At 39.6% G+C, this 18,564-nt stretch overlaps 1 protein-coding gene across 3 annotated transcripts in view; it reads left to right on the top strand.

Moving 5' to 3' along the window:
- The window catches only part of PRDM1 (PR/SET domain 1), a 60,383-nt gene that overhangs the window by 4,338 nt on the left and 37,481 nt on the right, over positions 1 to 18,564 (top strand). The window contains exon 1 of one of the 3 annotated variants that reach the window (XM_074368570.1): positions 533 to 1,106. The exons of the other annotated variants lie outside the window; for them this stretch is intronic. The gene's annotated coding sequence lies outside the window, so the exon portion shown is untranslated. Of the gene's footprint in view, positions 1 to 532; positions 1,107 to 18,564 lie in introns of those variants that run through there. 3 annotated transcript variants of the gene reach the window in all.

Below are 18,564 nucleotides of genomic sequence, written 5' to 3'. Positions count from 1 at the left end.
GGTATAGCTCAGTGGTAGAGTATGTGTTTGGTATGCAGGAAGTCCAGGGTTCAATCCCCAGTACCTCCATTTAAATAAATAAATAAATAAATAAGCAAATAAATAAATAAACCTAATTACCTCCCCCCCCAAAAATAAATAAAATAAAATAAAATAGATAAAACCAAAAAAATTTTTTAAAAAGAAACAAAATAAATAAAAGCACCGAAGAAGAAGAAGAAACTCAAGATTCTCAGTGCATGGCAAACCAGGTATAAACTTTAAAAAAAAAAAAAAAAAATTGAGTAAAATAAAAGCAATTAAGAATCTTGTAAGTGATAATTTAGGTTCAGTGTATCAGTTAAGAATAGATTCAGCTGTGAATGACAGAAAACCTAAAATAACTTAAAAAAAATCTTTCTAGAAAATTCAGATTTCACCTGTCATAAGACTGCAAGGCTATCCATTCGGCTTGTGTATTTTTTTTTTGCCTTCAGAGCCTTCGGGCCCAACTGAAGAGAAACTTAAGGAAGATCAGAAAACAAAAAAGTCTCCTTCATGATACCTGGGAGTCAAAACATGGGGACAAGAAAATGTGACATGTAATATGGCCCCTGTTAATCGTTAACTCTTTGAGGTGGACCCGGCTCCTTAAGCAAACATAACCATGGTGGGACGGGCCCTCTCTCCCCTGGAGACCCAGGCTTGTGGACCAGGCTGGAGGACCGAGGCGGCCTCTTCCCCAGGTTTAGAGAGTGGACTCGCAGCAGGAGGGCTTTCGCTGTCTCCTCAAACAGGAAGGGCAGGCATCATGTTACTTCAACTGCTGTTGTCACATAAAGAAGGCAGAGAAGGGGGACTGGCTCTGTAAACGTCTTTCAGATCAGAGGGGAGCTGACCTGGCTTTCTCAGCTGTTATTTTGCTTGTTTAACTGACCCGTTGTCTGAACAGGTGTGTGGTGCAGCGAAGGGTGGCTTAGGATAGCTGGCGTAACTTTCTTTTCCGGGCAAGAAGTAGACCACAACATGGCTTGTCCAGGAAGATTCTGGAGTCTGAGCCCTTGAAGGGCGAAGTGATGCTGAAACCCAAGTTTTCTTTATAGAAGACAAAAATTATTTTTGAAAAGGTGAGTGGGTGGCCTATGATGGTTATATTGTCTTCTGGGAATGGTGTCATCTTTATATTTTCCAGGTAACAAGTTTTTTTTTTCTTTTTCCGTATTGGATAATTAAGATTTACATTTTAAAAATTAACATTATGATAAGTGAAATAAGCCTGACACAAAAGGTCAAATAATATTTGATTCCACTTATATGAGGGACCTGGAATGGTCCAACTTATAGAGACATTAAGTAGAATAGAGGTTACCAAGGCCTGGGGGTAGAAAGGAATGGGGAATCGTTTAATGGGTTTGGGGAGCATGAAAAAGTTCTGGAGATGGATGGGGGATGGTTGCACAGCAATGTGAATGTGCTTAAAGCCACTGAACTGTACACTTAAAAATGGTTAAAATGGTAAATTTTATGTCTATTTTACCCAATTGAAAATTTGCTATTATCAATATTTCTGAACAATAAATATTTGAACAATAAATATTGTTCAAAGGCATTTTTATTATAAGAGATACCAAAAGACGCCTGTAAAAATTTGGTACAGTGACTTGGAGATTAACATGCTTAAGACATAACAAGTGGCTTGGTTTGGTTTGGTCTGGTTTGGTTTTTTGTGTAAACTGAGTCTTTGGGTAATATTTTTTACTCAGTAGAAGGTTTTTCACATCCTGTACGTTAAAGGCATGGTCTCCTTGAATTTCTAGTTAACAGATGCCTTCTATCTCTTTTATGCTTATGTGCTTTACATTTAACTAACAGTTCTAAAAACAAGTATCAACTTGATGTTAATTATATATATTCTGCCTCATCATATGGTCATAGTAAAATATCCAGCATCTGACGTTCAACAATTATATTGAATCCTTCATTGGAAGATTCACAGTCTCCTGACTGTTAGCAATTGATGATGCATCTGGTGGGATGGCAGATTTACACCCAAAGACTTCTTAACTAGATGTGTTCAAATCATACAACTTTAAAGATTCATTGAGGGGAGGGTATAGCTCAGTGGTAGAGTGTGTGCCTAGCATGCACCAGGTCCTGGGTTCAATCCCCAGTACCTCCATTAAAGATAAATAAATAAAAACCTAATTACCTCCCCCCAAATAAAAATAAATTGATTTATAAAAAAAATAAAATATTCATAGTGATCATCCAGAGGTTATTAAAATTTAAATAGTATAACATTATTATTTTCTACAACTTTACTTCTTCAAGTAACTGTTTAGAGTAAAATTTTATTTTAATTAAATTTGAGCTTTAGAATAAATGTATTCTTTTATTTTCTTCAGTTTAAGCAAACTGGACCCAATTTTACTCCCCACTTCCCCTTCTGATTTTATTTACACCAGTTTTAAGAGCCCGGAGAATCCTTTCTATACTCTCCCTCTCTCCCCAAAGAAGAAAAGGCTTTTTGCAGTCTAGGATCAAATAACATAATTTGAATTTGTAGTCAAAACATCTTTGAACCTGACAGAAGTAAGGTCTCTTAATAAAAACTAGAACTCAATTGACGATTAAAATTAAAACAGCCAAATTAGGATGAAGCAGAACTGCTAAGTACTAAGTAATTTGAGTAGCAACTCCCCTTTATATGTGCTTTTTCCCTGCGTTTCATTTACAATTTAAAAAATAGAAAGCACTGTTTTGACCCATACTAAAGTATAAAAATATTCTATCCTATTGTATCCTTCTTCATTTAAATCTCGTAAATATACTTTTTATTAGCACCGAAGAATGCTGACAAAACTTGAAAATACCAGCGCTCTAAAGACTCTTGCTGATTGAGACCTAGCTTTTGAGTACAAGAGTTGAAGTTGAAATTAGGTTCTCTGAACTGAGAGAGGCTCCCTGAATAAAAGTGTCTTGGCTAATATCCTTTTTTATGGTTTATTTTAGCAGTAGCACCATGCCTCCCCCAAATGTTTACAATTCCCTGTTTGGGTAGAAAGTTCATGCCTTCGAGCATCCTTAGCCCCTGGCTTACAGAGTGGTGAGGTAGTTTGAATGAGTGTCTAGAGTACAAAGGTTATGAACTACTTGTAACAACTTCCAGAATAAAAGCCCCTCTGAGGTTTCACTGCAGAGCTTGATCATTGGGTTGGTCTCTTTTTTTCATGGAGATTGAATTCTTGGATCATAGGTCATCTGCTGGAGCATCAGTCTGCCTGCTGCTTGGGGAAGCAGCTGACCCCAAGACTGATGGTGTCTCCAGGTAGCTGTCATTATTTGATTGTAGTTGACAAATAGAGAACGAGATCATAAACAAGTTTTTACACAAACCATTATGTGTAGAGAAAACTGAAGGAAGATACAAACTCAGGTATTTCACAAAAGGGTTTTTAAATGCCTTTTGATTTCAAGTACGTGATGTACCTCTTATTCTTCTTATAAAGATCTTTTGTGTGTGTGCCTGGTTATATTTCTGCTCTAAATTTGAAATCAAATTGCTACTTGTTTCCTTCTGTCTCTCACTTAAAACTAATTCTGAAGTGTGTGTATTTGGGGTGGGAGGGAAGCATGTCTTTGGAGACATGCAGTTTTCTTGCAATATTTTCTTTCAAGAATATGTCAAGTATTTAAAAGACCATTAGATGGATAATAAGCCAAGCCCTTCAACTTTTGTGCTTTGCAAACCAATACATGGAAGACTTGGACATTTCAGCCTAAGAAGATCAGTGTCAGATTAATGTATAAACTTCAAGGAGATAAAGACCATGTGCATTTTAACTTCTTCAGGTATAGCTAAGAATAGCTACATGCAGCTTGATCAATTATTTTATGGTGGTTGTAATGAATCATAGCTGTAGTTTCTAAGGAGAAAGAAGAGGGAAGCTTAATTTAATACTTTTCAAACTTTTTTGTGCCAAGAAAAGAGATGCATCTCTCTTTGTGGGACTAGTGTATACGTGTTCCTTTATAAGAAAAAACACACTACTTACTGATCTTTTGACAGAGGGGACATATATTTTGAATTCATAGTGAAGATAGGGTTTTGACATTTACATACACACCCTTTTTACTCAAGATATCACTATCATAAATATTGGCACTTGGTTTATAGCCTGGGAACAAAATCTATTGAAATGATCCGTACTGCTATTGGATTTTTGACCTGGGTTTTATCTACTAACTAGCACTTCTCAGTGTGGTCTGCCCCAGATTTTCTGAGCCAAGGAAAGACATCATTCACGTTCAGCATGGCTCCACCAGGAGTTTCCCAATGATTAATGGACTAGGACTTGGTACACCACACCCAAACTGCTCACCTCCCCGGGGAGTTGGTACCTTTGCAGAAGGGGTTGTCATGAAGGATGACCCTTCCCACTCAGTACTTCTGGGTTCAAAACATGCCGTGGAGTTTTGACCCAAGACTGTTCAACAGTTAAAAATTGCCACCAATTGAACCTTCCTAGAACTTTGGCTGGTAGGAGACTGGGTGGACAGCCTTAAATATATATCCTATAATACCCTACTCTGCAGTTTGGTGAAACAAAAGGAAGACATGGCTTTCAGAAGAATATTTTTTCTTTGATTTAGTTACATTTGTGTAGATAAAATGCGGTCATTATATCAAGAGGATACATCTATGCCCTGCCTTACTAGATACCTGAGATGTGTTACTAACCTGGTTGTGAGCCTGGTATGTGGTTAGCAACCTGGTTCACAATTATAACTAGTTGTTCATACATCTTTTATGTTTTATTTACTTGTTAGAACATTTTTAATGGGAAATGTTTGTTATTTGAATGTCTGAAATCTTAAAAAAAAGAAAGAAAGAATGAAATGTGTGTCCCTTTGAAAAGCCTGCAGATTAGATTATCAGCACTGCTAATGCTTCAGGGACCTTGTGTCTCCCTAACTTGCCAATATCTATTTGTTGAGTGTTGCAAGAGTTTGCTAATTAAACAATTCGCAAGGTATTTTGAGCAGAACTTGTGGACATTTCACCAATTGAACAATTTATTGCTGCAGTTGAAAAAAAAGTTAGTTGGTGTTTATTAACTAACTTTCTTGCCATGTTTATGGAGAATTATGGGTGCAACTGCTGGCCCCTGACTATGTTTTTAAAGGGTTCATGGTCATTGTTGACACTTTAGTTCCCAGGGTGCCTGTTGTTATTCCAAGACACAACCGTTACTTTGTTGAATTTGCAAATTTAGGTTAAGTAAGAAGACTCTTTTGACTGAGAGGCCAAGTAAAATTGAATCTGTACCTATGGGAGGAGGATTGGGAGAGAGTTTCATTCTTAAGAACAGACATCAAATTTTTCACTCAAGGAAAAAACACATTGTTTCTGATATAAAGGTAGAAATTGAGGTATTTAAGATGAAAAGAAAACCCTTTCCAGCGAAGAATATCCATATCATGATTCTTAGCAGATGAGGCTACAAAGCAGTTTCATTTCATTAGTTAAGTGCAAACTTTCATCACCAACTCTTTGTTGTTAGCCCAGCAGGTTCTAGGGTGTTGGCCTTCCTACTCTGATGTCCAGTGAGTGGGCTCTCAGCCGTGAAGTGGAGGAAGCACAGGGCATTTGGACTGGGCCCCACAGACCCCCAAGGGGTAAGCGTGGTTCTGGTCTCCCCACCTTCCTGCCACCGCTCCTGTGCAGGTGATTTGACTCTAACTAATTGGCCATTCCTAAAGTGCAATTAGTAGGAATATTAATCTAGGCTTGACAAGAGTGGAAAAACTGTCTCACTCACAAGATACCGTATCTAATCTACTCCAAAATGTATAAACTTGCTTGGGCTTGAATCCCTCAGACCCAATAACCCGATTTATCAGCTGTAGACGAACCGCTTAGAAGCACCAAGAGAAGCTCCTGCAGAGGAAGTGGGTTTGAGTCTATTTGCTCTTTGTTGTGGTCAGTAAAGGAACTGCTTGTGCTTTTTAATTAGAAGGGTGGGACCAGAGTTTTCTTAATTGCAATTGGAGCTCTGGTGTAAAGCATTGAAAGAAGAATGCTTTTTATTTAAAGAAATGCATTTGTATTCTCTCCTTTCAATCTCTTGCCTTTTCTTTGAATGACTTCTCACTTTTCATGTTTTACTCAACCCCTCCGTCAGAATATATTTGGCTTCCTCAGTTCTGAATACGTTTTTGAAGTTGCAACACTGCTTGTTGGTTATTTAGCTTGTGAAGGTGCCCAGAACGTGCTGAGCCCTGGCTGGTGAGGATGCAGGAAAGCTGGGTGTGCCCTTTGTTTTCAGGATGGGAAGTCAAAAGTGCCCACAGAATACAAATTCAGCAGTGCACGTTTAGAATAGCCAGAAAGGATTCATCAAAAATTGCAGACAGCTGCTTGTGCTAAGTGGGATTTATCCTTAGAACTAGACAAGGAAATTTGTATTTCCTGTTTTAATTAGAAGGGACTTCCACAACACAAGAATAAAAGGCATGGTTTGCCCCAGAGACACGCATCTGCTTTATATAAAAATAAATGCATTATAAGTGTGAGAAATTGCTTGAAGATGGCCATGATATTGAGAATATGCTGTGTATTTACTTTATAGTCATCTGAGGTTTTCTTTTCCAGTAAGGTTAAGAACCTCAAGAATTTTTATGAGTGGTTTAGAGAAAAGCATGTTAGAGCACTCGTGTTAAAGTTATATTTGTACAGAAAGATGAAAAGAAGCTTTTTACCTCATACACCTGCCAAATATATTCACATAAGAGCAACTTTTTCTTGTAGGCCTGGAAAAGAGGCAATGGTTCTTAATTTTTTACCACAATTGTTGGTGTGGGATGCATCCTAAATAGACTGTAAGTTGATAGGAATGTGTGTGTGTTCTGAATTTGTAGGGTAATTTACTGGTTTATTGCACAATGTTGATTTTTCTTTTCCATAAATCAACTTTACATATATCTATGCCAAATTCACTGTGCTCCAAAGAAAAGCATGTCAAAGAGACATCTAAAATTCTTTGGAGTGACAGGATTTCTACCTAAACCATAAATCGTCGTTTTAAATGAAATGATGTGATGATCATTCGGCCCTTGGTTCTTGCTCTAGAAAAAACTCAGTTTTCATTTCTGTGCCCTCTTACTCTAAAACAATGTGAAATAATTCTGTTTCTTTTTAAAGATAAGGGAGATGGAAAGGGCAGAGTTTGTTGAGGCCCCAGGACAGCCACAGTTTGGTGCCTGGGAGGGCTCTCACATTCTTCTCCCCGACTCCATCCTTCAAGTGGGGTGACTTTGGTCCACACTCAGGGATGCAGGTGGTAGGGGCACTTGGGGTAAGCTCCACTACAGTCACCCATCAGCCTTGGACCACCAGAGTCCTTCTCTCATGGAAGCCCCTCCCCTCTTTCTGCTACTGTTTTACCCCAGCCCCAATTCAGAGCTAGAGAAAAACAAAACAAATATAGGTAAGTCTGGAAATAAGGAAAGGTATATTCTGAAATTCAGAATTCAACTATTGCTGTTAAAAGTGGATAGAACATGATGAAAATTAATTTTGAGTCTTAGGTTTACATTCTTAAAATGCTTTTTAGCTTTTCCTCTCCTTGGACCCTCCTTACATGACATACCATCCTGCAGCAACATTTGGCGAAAGTTCTTTTCCACTCTCAGATGCTTCTTGGAACAGCCTCAGGGCAAGTGATTCTGGCCTCCATCGGCTTCCACTTCAGTATCGGCTTCCACTTCAGTATCCTCGCACGAGGAGCTCACATCTTTCTCTAACTCCATCTTCATCGTGTCAGTGTTCCCGTTCAAGAAGTCACTGTGCTCCACAATCACTTAATGAACCAAATTTAAATTCACGGCCTTCAAGTTCTCCATCCATTCATTCAATAATTCTCTCGTCCAACAAGTATTTCTTGAGTACCTACAAGTACCAAGCATTGTTCTATGTGCTAAGGATGTAGAAGTAAAAAGACAAAACAAAAGCAAAAATTACATTTGGTAACCTTAATGGGGATTGCATTCTAGTGGGAGAGACAGATAAATCAATAAGCAAGCAAGTTAATTAACACAATTTCAGATTTTGATGAGATAGTGCTCATCATGGTAGAATTAAGACAGAGTAAAGTCATAGAGAATGATGAGATAGGGTGCTATTTTAGACAAAAGTAGACAAGAAAGATCTCCCTGAGAAGGTGGCATTTGAGTATAGACTGTAATGAAATCAGTAAGAGATCCATGTAAGGTCTGTTGAGAGAGTAGTAGAGATTCAAAAGTGAGAATGACCTTGTTAGAGAAACAGCAAAAAGACCAGTGTACCCAGAGTCTGGAGAACCAGTGGAAGAGTGAAAGGAGATGAGATCTGAAAGAGAGAACGTGGAAGGTCTTGTACATCATGGTAAGTAGGTAGTTTAAATTCATTCTGAGGATGATAGAAAATGCTTGGCAGGTTTTATCATTGGAATGATGTGATCTAATTTATACTTTAACAGGCTCTCTGGATGTTGAGTAGAGAATGGATGGGAGAGGACAAGATGAGGGAGAAGACCAGCTAGTAGACTCTTTCAACAGTCCCGGCAAGAGATGTTAGTGTCTGGGGCTAAGGTAGTACTGATAGAGATGGTGAGACATGGTTGAAGGATTTGGGATATATTTGGAAGGTAGAGCTAGTAAGACTTGCTGATGGATTGAATGCAGTGGGAGGGGATAGAGAGAAATAGGGAATCATAAATGATTGATGATTCCTAATTTTGATCTTGGTGAATGGAGGTACCATTCACTGAGACTGGAAGACAGGGAGAAGAGTAATTTTAGGAAGAGAAAATCTGTTCTACTTTGGATTGTTAAGATGGAGATGTGCAGAAAATGTCCAAATAAAGATGTCAAGTAGATTGCTGGTTATAGAGGTGTAGTGTTGAGGGGAGTATTCTGTGCTAGAGATCTAAAATTGGGAATTGTCAGCATGTAGGTGGTTATTTAAGTCCAAGCATTAGATGCTGCAACTGAACCCTAGGTCACTCCACCTCCTTCAGGAGGAAGATGAGAATCCAACAAAGAAGACCAGAAGCATTGACCAGTGAGGTAGGAGGAAAACAGGAGCGTGTAGTGCTTGGAAGTCAAATGAAGAATTTTCTCAAAAGGAGGGCACAATTGTGCTGCTCAGAGATAAACAAGATGAGGACAGATAACTGCCCACTCATTTGGCAAGATGGAAGCCACTGGTGAACATTTCCAGTGCAACTGTGGGAGAGAAAACTTGATTACAGTAGATTGGGGAGAAATTGGGATAAAAAAAAGTAGCGTCTGAAGACATAGATAACTCTCTTGGGTACTGGAGGTTGGCTTAAGTATGACAGAAGAGGGACTATGGAGTTGAAAATTAAATGCAAGGGAGGCTAGATCATAGACTCAAAGTTGGGTGATAAAGGAAGTCAGAACAGGGGGTAAATATCAAGAGAGTGAAAAAGTAGGGCAACTGGTCATTGGACTAAAAGATCTGATGTAATTTGAGAAATTTTTGGAGTCAGGACAGTAAAGTCAATGCACTGGGAAGGCTGCAGAGGGAGAGACTGGAACAGAGGCTTGGAGGAGGTATGCTTCATGGTGCTTCGTGATGTGGTGCCAGTTAGCGGACTGGGAGTGGGTGGCTGGGATGGGAGTGAAGGGGAGAAAAGATGAGGAGATGTCAGAGGTAACAAGAAATAACAGTAGCAAGGAAGACAGTGAGCCAGGAATAAAAGTCTTAAGTCAATAAGGGGGCTGAACCAGGGGATCTGAGAAAAAGGGGAGAGAGCAGAGGTGCAGCAGATGCATGATGTCATGTCCTGCAAAAGAAGGGATCGGGGTGGGGAGAAATGATGTAGAAGCCGTCAAGAGAAGCAAGAAGAACCTCAGTCCCAATGCCACACCCTGCCCCTACCCACTCCTCTTTTTGTTTGTTTGCAGCCGATGTCCCCAGCTTTGCCCAGACCAGTTAACTGGTTCCACTAACCTGGACTGAATGTCTTCCAGTAATTCATATCTGCCTTATCCTTCAACACCTGGCTCAGGAGCTACACCCTCCCCCACCCCCTGCCCCAGCCAGATGGCCCTGGCTTTCTTTCTGACTGAATTAATCTGCCTTGGGCATGATAATTACGTCCCTTAGCTCAGTGTTATTTCAAATATATTTTCCAGCGTGCAGTTAGATTCTGTATTCCTCTACTTCATTTCTCCCATTTCTAGCAACAAGTACTGTGGTAAAAAGACACTTTTTTGTTTGAGTTGAAGGTCTTAATAAAGAAATTGAGGCTTAGAGACATTGAGTGATGAGCTTGAAGCTTTTAGCTAATTAGGGCCAGAGGTCTTCTTAACGTTTCAGAGGCATTGGGAGACTTCAATGATGTCCAACAGGCAAATTCAGTCCTGGCCCATTTACGATCAGTTTTTAACTTTTAGAGAATGGGCTTAGGACGTAGACCTGTTCAAGAGGCTGGAGGTGGGAGTGGGCAGGCTTTAAAGCACAGTTGCAGGATGTATTCAGGAGAGGATCTATCCTAATATACAGTTAACCATTCCATATCATTTTAGTATCGGATTGGCAAATGTGATAGCTGAAAAATGCCAGTATGGGCAATGGTGAGGGAAAAACAACTATCCGTGAAGCTGTAAATACATTCATCAGTTTTGGACAGCAAGTGGGACATACCTACCACCAAAAAAATTCCCTTAGCCTCCAATGTCTACATGTCTTGTCTTTATAACTGCCTCATGATGTTTACAAAGAGGATCTTGATCATTTCAAATTTGGAACTAGCTATAGAAACTTAAAAAATATGTTTTTGCTCCATGTGTCGGAACACATCTCTGTAACACACAGTATTTCTTTTTATTCTTAAGATCTAAGTACCTAGGGTAATTTTCTGTGTCTTTTCATCCTATAGCATTCATTTTCAGTCTACTTATCTTCCTTCTCACAGGGAAAGAAAATGTGTAACCCCTTCCTTCATGAAGTTAATCCATAACACAAAAATTCGTATATTGAAACTGATTTTTCCACAGACGTATCTGGCAAAACAATTTCAGATGCATTTCCAGTGCTCCAGATACCACTGCCAGCACAGTCGCTTTTGGAAGTAAGAAAAAGCAGAATCTCCACAAAGTATTTGTAATGTGATGTGTACTAAAAATGTTGACTACACTTGGCCATTGCTAAAACTTTTATAAAGACTCGCTCTAAAGGAGTTATCCCTTACAGAAAAAGTTAGGAATAGCTTTCAAAATCTTTTACACCTCCCCTCTCCCAACGCACGTATCTTCTGATTGTGGGTTTTGACTAAGTTGTGTCTTGCCACTGCTTGGCTTGCAGCATTTGGTTGATGGAGTGGCTGCTACTGTGTGGGATGGTGTTGATTCTTCCTCAGTTGCCCCACGAGGGTTTGGTGGGAAGCACTGGATGGAAATGAATAATCGCTACCGGCTTCTGTTTTTCAGAGCCAAAGGAAATAGCAGTCCTCCCTCCTTCTACACCCCACAAAAAGCCTAATGAAGATGGATGGATTCCTTTCCCCTCAGAGGGTGAAGAGGATGCCCTCCATCTGCAATAAGAATGGTGGGCTGATTCTTGGGTCCCCGCAAATGCAGTCCTTTCCTTGTGCTGTTTTCCTGGGGCTTCCTGAGTGTGGCCCCTGCTCAGCTCTTAAAACCTCTACCTCCAGGTCAGGCTGAGGTTAATGTAAACTAACTCAACACCTTCTTTCCAGATCATTCTTCAAATGGCCAAAAAAAAAAAAAAAAAACCTTACCAGGAAAAATAACATGTTTGGATTTTCAAAAGCCGCCTTGTACACCAAGGATTTCACATCTTGGCTACAGAGCTGGTAGTCTTGGCACCAACTAGAATGATCTAAAGTCAGTAGTCTTTACCTGATATTAATCTATATTTTGCCTATAAATGTCCTGCAACCACGCCTGAGAAATGAGTAGTCATATTTTAAAGCAAGAACATGGATTACTAACTCATTTGGCGTGAGTTTTCTCCTCATTTTCTGGTATTTGAGAATTAGGTATGGTTGCCTGCTCTGAGTGATATATTTTCTCTAAAGCGTAACTTCATGCATAAAGATAATGAATCAATTTAGTAATTCCTGGCTCCTTGAAAAACAATTTCTAAAAAATAGAAAATATATGAAAGTGACATTATGATCAATCCCCAAAATAATTTTTGGTCAGTTCTGGAACTTCCATTTTAAGTTTACTACATGTTAAATCAAGTTCTTGATCAAATCATTTGTTAGCCTGAGAGTAAAAAGACAGAGTGAAGACGGCAGTTGAGAAGGTAGAAGGCAGAACTATGTCAAGAAGCTTGTGTTGTCATGTTGGTTAATTTCCCCCTTGTGGGCTAGTCTTGTTTAAAGTAAATTATCTTTTGTCATTGTGTCAAGAGTGTGGCTTGCAGGGATGTAGCCTATATTCTGTTGACTTTCCCGTTTCAGAAGAGTTCAGCATAAAGAGTATAGCTTTGAGTTTAAAACCCTTTTACAGAATTCAAAACTCATTCACTTTGCAAAAGGTAATAATGCCCTCGTGTTAAAATTCTACCCCAAATTCAGCATCTGGGATGGACCCAACTGCTGGAGGAAGTACCTTTCTTACAGATGAAAGGGAGAAATCACTGTCCTGTCTAAAAATAGCATTGTGTTTTCCACCAGTTACTATCAGCTGGAGGTAGGATTAAACAGTAGTTGTCTAGTAGAAAAAGACAATAATTGAGTATGACTGTTCCTGCTGCAAGGCCGGCCCAGGTGGTGAAAGTTAAGTACTGTCATGCAGATAAGCCCCCCTCCCCAAATTTTGCCTGAATGTCTAGTTGGCTGCTCAGCAAAACATCCTCTCTGGGTGTTGAGCCGTGGACAGATGCAATCCAGGCCTGTCCAGAGGGCTCCCAGGCGGTGGGGCTCCTAGGCAGTCGCTCTCTCGGGCTCTTGGTGAGGTGCTTAGCTGGCAGGGAGGCTGCTGGACCGCTCGAACACACCGGTGGGTGTTGTGCAATGCGTCCAAGTAAGAGACTTGAAGAGTGTTTGCCAAGTGACCTGAATCTGATGTTTTAAGGAACATCTGAGTAATTCTACTCCTGAGTGAAATTGGAGAAAGAAAGCAGTACAAGAAGGAGGGCTCGTCACCTGAAAGTATGCAGGCAGAACCCAATTCATCTTGACCTCGATGAGCAGGAAAATTCTCTCTAGTTTTCCTGGCAGTGCAAGCTGAAGTTGGGTCCTGATATTTCAGATGTTCCCAGAGCTGGTTCTTCTTAGTGAGAGGGAAAGAATGCACACTTAGCCGAAGTTCTCACAGATGCTGCATTAGAGCTCGCGTTGATCAGGGAACTTTCTGCTGGGGTGGGGCGGGAGGGAGAGCAGAAGTAAAGAGCCCTTGGTGCCTCACAGATTCCAGTGGGTTCTGTCTCAGCCCGGTCCCTGAATCGCTCTTTGAACTTGGGACAGTAGCTTGACTGAGTCAGTGTTTCCTTACCTGCAGAAGAGAAGACGCTTCCTGCTGGGAGTCTAGCTGGTCCTCCATAGGACCTCAGCCAGCCATACTGCTGTTCATGTGACTAACCTTGCATAGAATGCCGGCAGGGATGGTTGAGGACACGCATCAAATTCTCATCTCCATAGTGCCTGGAGGATGTCTATGGCCTTAAAGTTTTTTTTTGTGGATCTTATCTATTATTTAGTCAACAAATATTTCTTGAGTATCTGCTATGTATAGACCTGCCCCTACACAAATCAGTCCACAAGAGCTAGACCATAGAAGACAGTACGTTTTCAGAGAGCATCCTATAACTTAGCCTCTTTTACAATCCCTTGGCGGGGGGGTATAGCTCAGTGGTAGAGTGTGTGCTTAGCATGCACAGGGTCCTGAGTTCAATCCCTAGTACTGCCATTAAAAATAATAATAATAATTAATTGATAAACCTAATTACTTCCCCCTACCAAAAAAAAAATATAAAAAACCTTAATTACCTCCCCCTACTTAAAAGAAAAAAATTTTTTTTTAATTTTTTAAAAAAGCAAAAAAACACTGTGTTGTGAATAAGCTGAAATGAACCATGGCTAAAAGTCTTGAAGGAGGAGATGGTAACCAACAGTTCACTTCACCTTATGTGTATTGTTAGCATTATGCATCATCAGTAATGTTCAGATTATTGTACTTACATATGAAGAGGGCTGCACTTCTGCTATAGAAATAGTTTTCAAAAGCCTGTTTTCAATTACTGCACAAAAGTTCATGTGTGACTAGGCTGCCTGCCCGATAATGTCATGTCAATATGTATTGTAGAAAATGATTATAATACCGTCTGTGGCATATCAGTTTATTTTAACTAAAAACTGGGTCAATAGGCCTTCAGATAAGAGGTTGGGATAAAAGAAGATTGAGGCTTTATTGCTTCCATAGATTGAGCCTATGACTTCCAAAATCGGGGGCCGCCTGGTAATCCTAATGGATTGACTTCCAAAATTCCTTGGATTTTCCCTGCCGGACTTGTCTCTCAGGGGCTTAGCTGGATCCCTGCAGATAGATATTATGGTTTATATACAGTAATTCCACTTAGTCCAGCTGTAAATGTAAGTCTATTGTGTTACTGCAGCACTGAAAGCAGCCTTGCTCGTGTCCGTGGCAGTGGAGTTTGTCTTCCAGACACGCTTAACAGAAAATCAAGGATTTTCAATTAGTTGGTTGAGAGGTCCTTGGAGAAACAGTCACGCTGTCTAACCACACATTGCCTATGGTTCCCGCCTGCTCCTTCCAAATGGAACAAATGAAGAGATTCCGTTCATGGTCATTAATGGGCAAGCTTTGGTGGGGGCTTTGTTCTTAAATGGGGGCTTTATCTTATCCCTGCTGGTTAAGCCCCTCCATGCACTCCTCACCTGTCATATCTGTCATACATTTAATTCATCACACGGGTGGACAGGAGCTAGCTAGCTGATCATGTCAAAAGGTGGGAGGGAGCCGGAGGAAGGGGGCTTGGTCAAGTCCGTCTTAAAACTTTACCATCTAAGATGATTACCAGATTTTAATAAAGATTTTTAAATAAAATTCTAATTGGAGGCAGTTTTATAAAGGAGAATTTTCTGCTTCATGATTCTCCTTCAAAGCAGGTTTTAGAATCTAGAATTTCTGGAGATAGGAGAACAAAATCTGTTCAATTTTAGGAATTCAAATTAAAAATGTGATGGGTAGTCAAAAAACAGCTCCCTTATCTAACTTTTAACTTTTTTTTCTGATTATAAAAGCAAGATTCATTCTTAAAGATTTGAAAAATCTTGGAAAAATGCAGAAAAAAATGAATTGTATTTCCACTACTTAGTTAGAATTGATTATTAAATTTTGTGTATATATTTCCAACTTCCTTTGGATGTATATGCACATTTCCACCAAAAATCATTATAGTAATGTCAGCTATAAATCCAAGATTTTCTCCATCTTCTGCAACACTTATTTACTACAAAATTAGGATATTCTTATTGTAAAGTATTCTAACCATACGTATGGACATTTATTAAGCATATTCTAGTGCTAGGCTTTTTTCCAGATGTTCTGTGTATATTAACTGATTTAGTCTTTACAACCTCTCAATGAACATAATACAATTATTATTTCCATTTTGCTTATGAAGAATATGAGAAGTAAAGAAAGTAATTAACTAGCCTAAAGTCAGACAGCATGAAAATAGTAGAGACAAGATCTAAACCCAGGCAGGATGACCTCAGAGCCAATTCTCTTAACCACTACCCCGAACAACCTCATGGGCTTTGCTTGTATAAATAATACCATCAATCTATTGTATATCACTGATCATTTATTTCTAATTTTTCAACTTTATAAACAGTGTCTATGTTCAATAACCTAGTAGATAATTATCTGGGAGCATCCACAATTACTTCCCTAGAATAAGTTCCTACAGTTATAATTTCTGTGCTAAAATATGTGTAAGTTTGCTTCCTTGAAAAGATAAGCAGAATTACCATGTGACACAGCAACTCTACTCCTAGGTATATACCCAAAAGAATTGAAAACAGGGACTTGCATACTTGTTTGCCGATGTTCATAGCAGCATTATTCACAATAGGCCAAAGACGGAAATAGCATGTGTCTGTCAACAGATGAATAAACAAAATGGTACATACAAAAGATATATACAGGTTGATAAACAAAATGTGATCTATCCATACAATGGAATATTAGCTCTGAAGGGAACCCACTGCATGTGTGTATGTGGATAAACCCTAAAAGCCCTGTGGTAAGTGAAATAAGCCAGACCCAGGAGGGTAAAGACTATATATTTTTCACTTACGTAGGAAACTAGAATAGGCAAATTCACAGAGACAGAAAGTAGGCTAGAGGTGACCAGAGGCCAGGAAGGGGAAGAGTGGGGGTGGGGAGTGAGGAGTTACTATCTAATAGGTACAGAGTTTCTGCTACAGGTGATGAAAATTTTTGGAAATGGATAGAGGTGATGGTTGTATAACTGTGTAGATGTAATTAATGCCACTGAATTGTGCGCTTAAATGATTAAATTAGCAAATTGTTATATATATTTTACCATAATTTTTTTAAAAAAATGTATGATAAGTTCGTCACATTGCCCTGAATTGAGATTTAGTGTATCTTTAGCAACATCATTTTTCAAAATGTAAAGCAATATATATTTATTTATTTCTAAATTGTATTTATTTTGCATGGGTAAATATATTCACATGTTCAAAATTCCAAAAGTGCCAAAAGAGTACAATGAAAACTGTACACACACTGCTAGCCACCCAGTTCTCCTCCCCAGAGGGAACAGCTAGTTTCAGCTCCTCGCGTCACCTTCCGTCTGGATGTCTGTGTGTGGTATCTCTGTTCTGCTTCCTTTTCACGTAACTTGTATCTCATAAAGCATTCACATAAATTTGTATTTATAGAAACCTCTCCCACTTCAATCACTTTTTTAAAGTCTGATTACATTTTCCCTCTCCCATCCATAGTCATACAATTGAATGTTGTTGTTAAGTAAGTTGCACTGAGCTGGGGGTTTGGGCCAAGAGATGACCCCCTTGTCTGGGAACATTATGCAGTCTCGGGGTAATCTTTCCAGCTCTAGATATGATGACAGCCTCATGTCACCTCCTGCAGAGAGAAGACCAACAGGGATTTTTTTTCCCCGTATAAAGAAATGAGCGTTGTCCTCTCTAGTTTGTTTTCTAAGGAGTAGAGACAAGCTCTTTTGGAATTGGCGAACGTTCTCTATTGGGGGCTGTGGTATGTCCCCCACCTTTGGCCATTGTTATGTCAGCATGGACAGAGCCTTCCTCAACGGCAAGTGACTTCCCATTGCTCAGGGATCCTTCTGCCCAATGGGCTAGTGGCACAGGGTTGCAAAAAGCATAGAGGGACATGGGAGCAAAGACTTCAGATGTGGCACCAGCTCTACCTCTGCTAGCTGCCACGTTTAGCAGGTCACTTAGCCTTTCTCATAAAACGAGGGAGATGACGGTAGACTTGCTTCTGGCAGCTGGAGTCTACTAAGTGTTTAGTAGCTTAGCACAGGATCCAACCAATTAAAAAACTTAAGTCGAAACATGTGCAACTTCGAACAAATTCAGTGACCTGGTTATGTGTAATTCCAATAATGTCTTTGTTTAAAAAAAATAAAACAGCAGTTCCTCAGAATGCATAAATGAAGGTGTCAAAACACCTTATAATGCAGAGTTTTGGTTTTTTTTTTTCTTAATCCCGGTTATCAAACATGGTTTCTAGACTCATACAACTCCAAAGTGGTGTTAAGAGGGAAAAAATGGGAGCATGGTTAGAGTTTAGGGAAAAGATGACAGGTCTCTTCTTATACCAGCAATAGGTTCTGGGATAACCTTTCATTACTGTGTCAGTCGTGGAAAGAAAGCAAACCAGTAGCTGAGGAGAATGCCCATTTGTAAGTTCAGATCAGGTTGTATCTTACTGCGTAGGAGTCACATTACTCTTGGCGTTGGTTTGACAGCCCACTCCACTGCTCAGATACCGTGGAGAAAGAGAGACCAGCTTCTCAGATACTCTAAATGACTCGTGCCAAACACGTGGAAGGTAAATCCCCTAATTCAGTCCGATCTTCCAGCATTCTCTGGCAGCCAGCCAAGCTAAATATTTCTGCTGGATAAAAAATACACTCTTGTGCACTACACTCTTAACTAGTTGCCTGACTTCAGTGGAAGAGGTTGCTTTAGAGAGGAGAATGGGAAATAAGGAATTGGCTTCCGATGCCCTGAGTATGTTTTTTTTACCTTATAACATTTCTCTAAGCTATTTATGGGCTGTGATTGGATTAACTGCTGCTTGAAGGAAGGAGGAAAATTGGGAAACTAGATTTAATGCAATTCTTCCTTCTCCCCTCCCACCACCTCCCCCTCAATTTGCTTTTAATGATTATCTTTTCAGATTTCCTAGGTGGCTGTCGGTTTGTGTCTGTTGCATGTTCTTTAGCTAAACCAGTTTTCAAAGGCTGTTACATTTGGTCGACTTAAGAGGCCCAACATATGG

The sequence above is a fragment of the Camelus bactrianus genome, chromosome 8, assembly GCF_048773025.1.
Source record: "Camelus bactrianus isolate YW-2024 breed Bactrian camel chromosome 8, ASM4877302v1, whole genome shotgun sequence".
Lineage (NCBI taxonomy): Eukaryota > Metazoa > Chordata > Mammalia > Artiodactyla > Camelidae > Camelus > Camelus bactrianus.
Note: the sequence above shows the minus strand (reverse complement) of the source record. Positions and strands in the feature narration are given on the sequence as shown.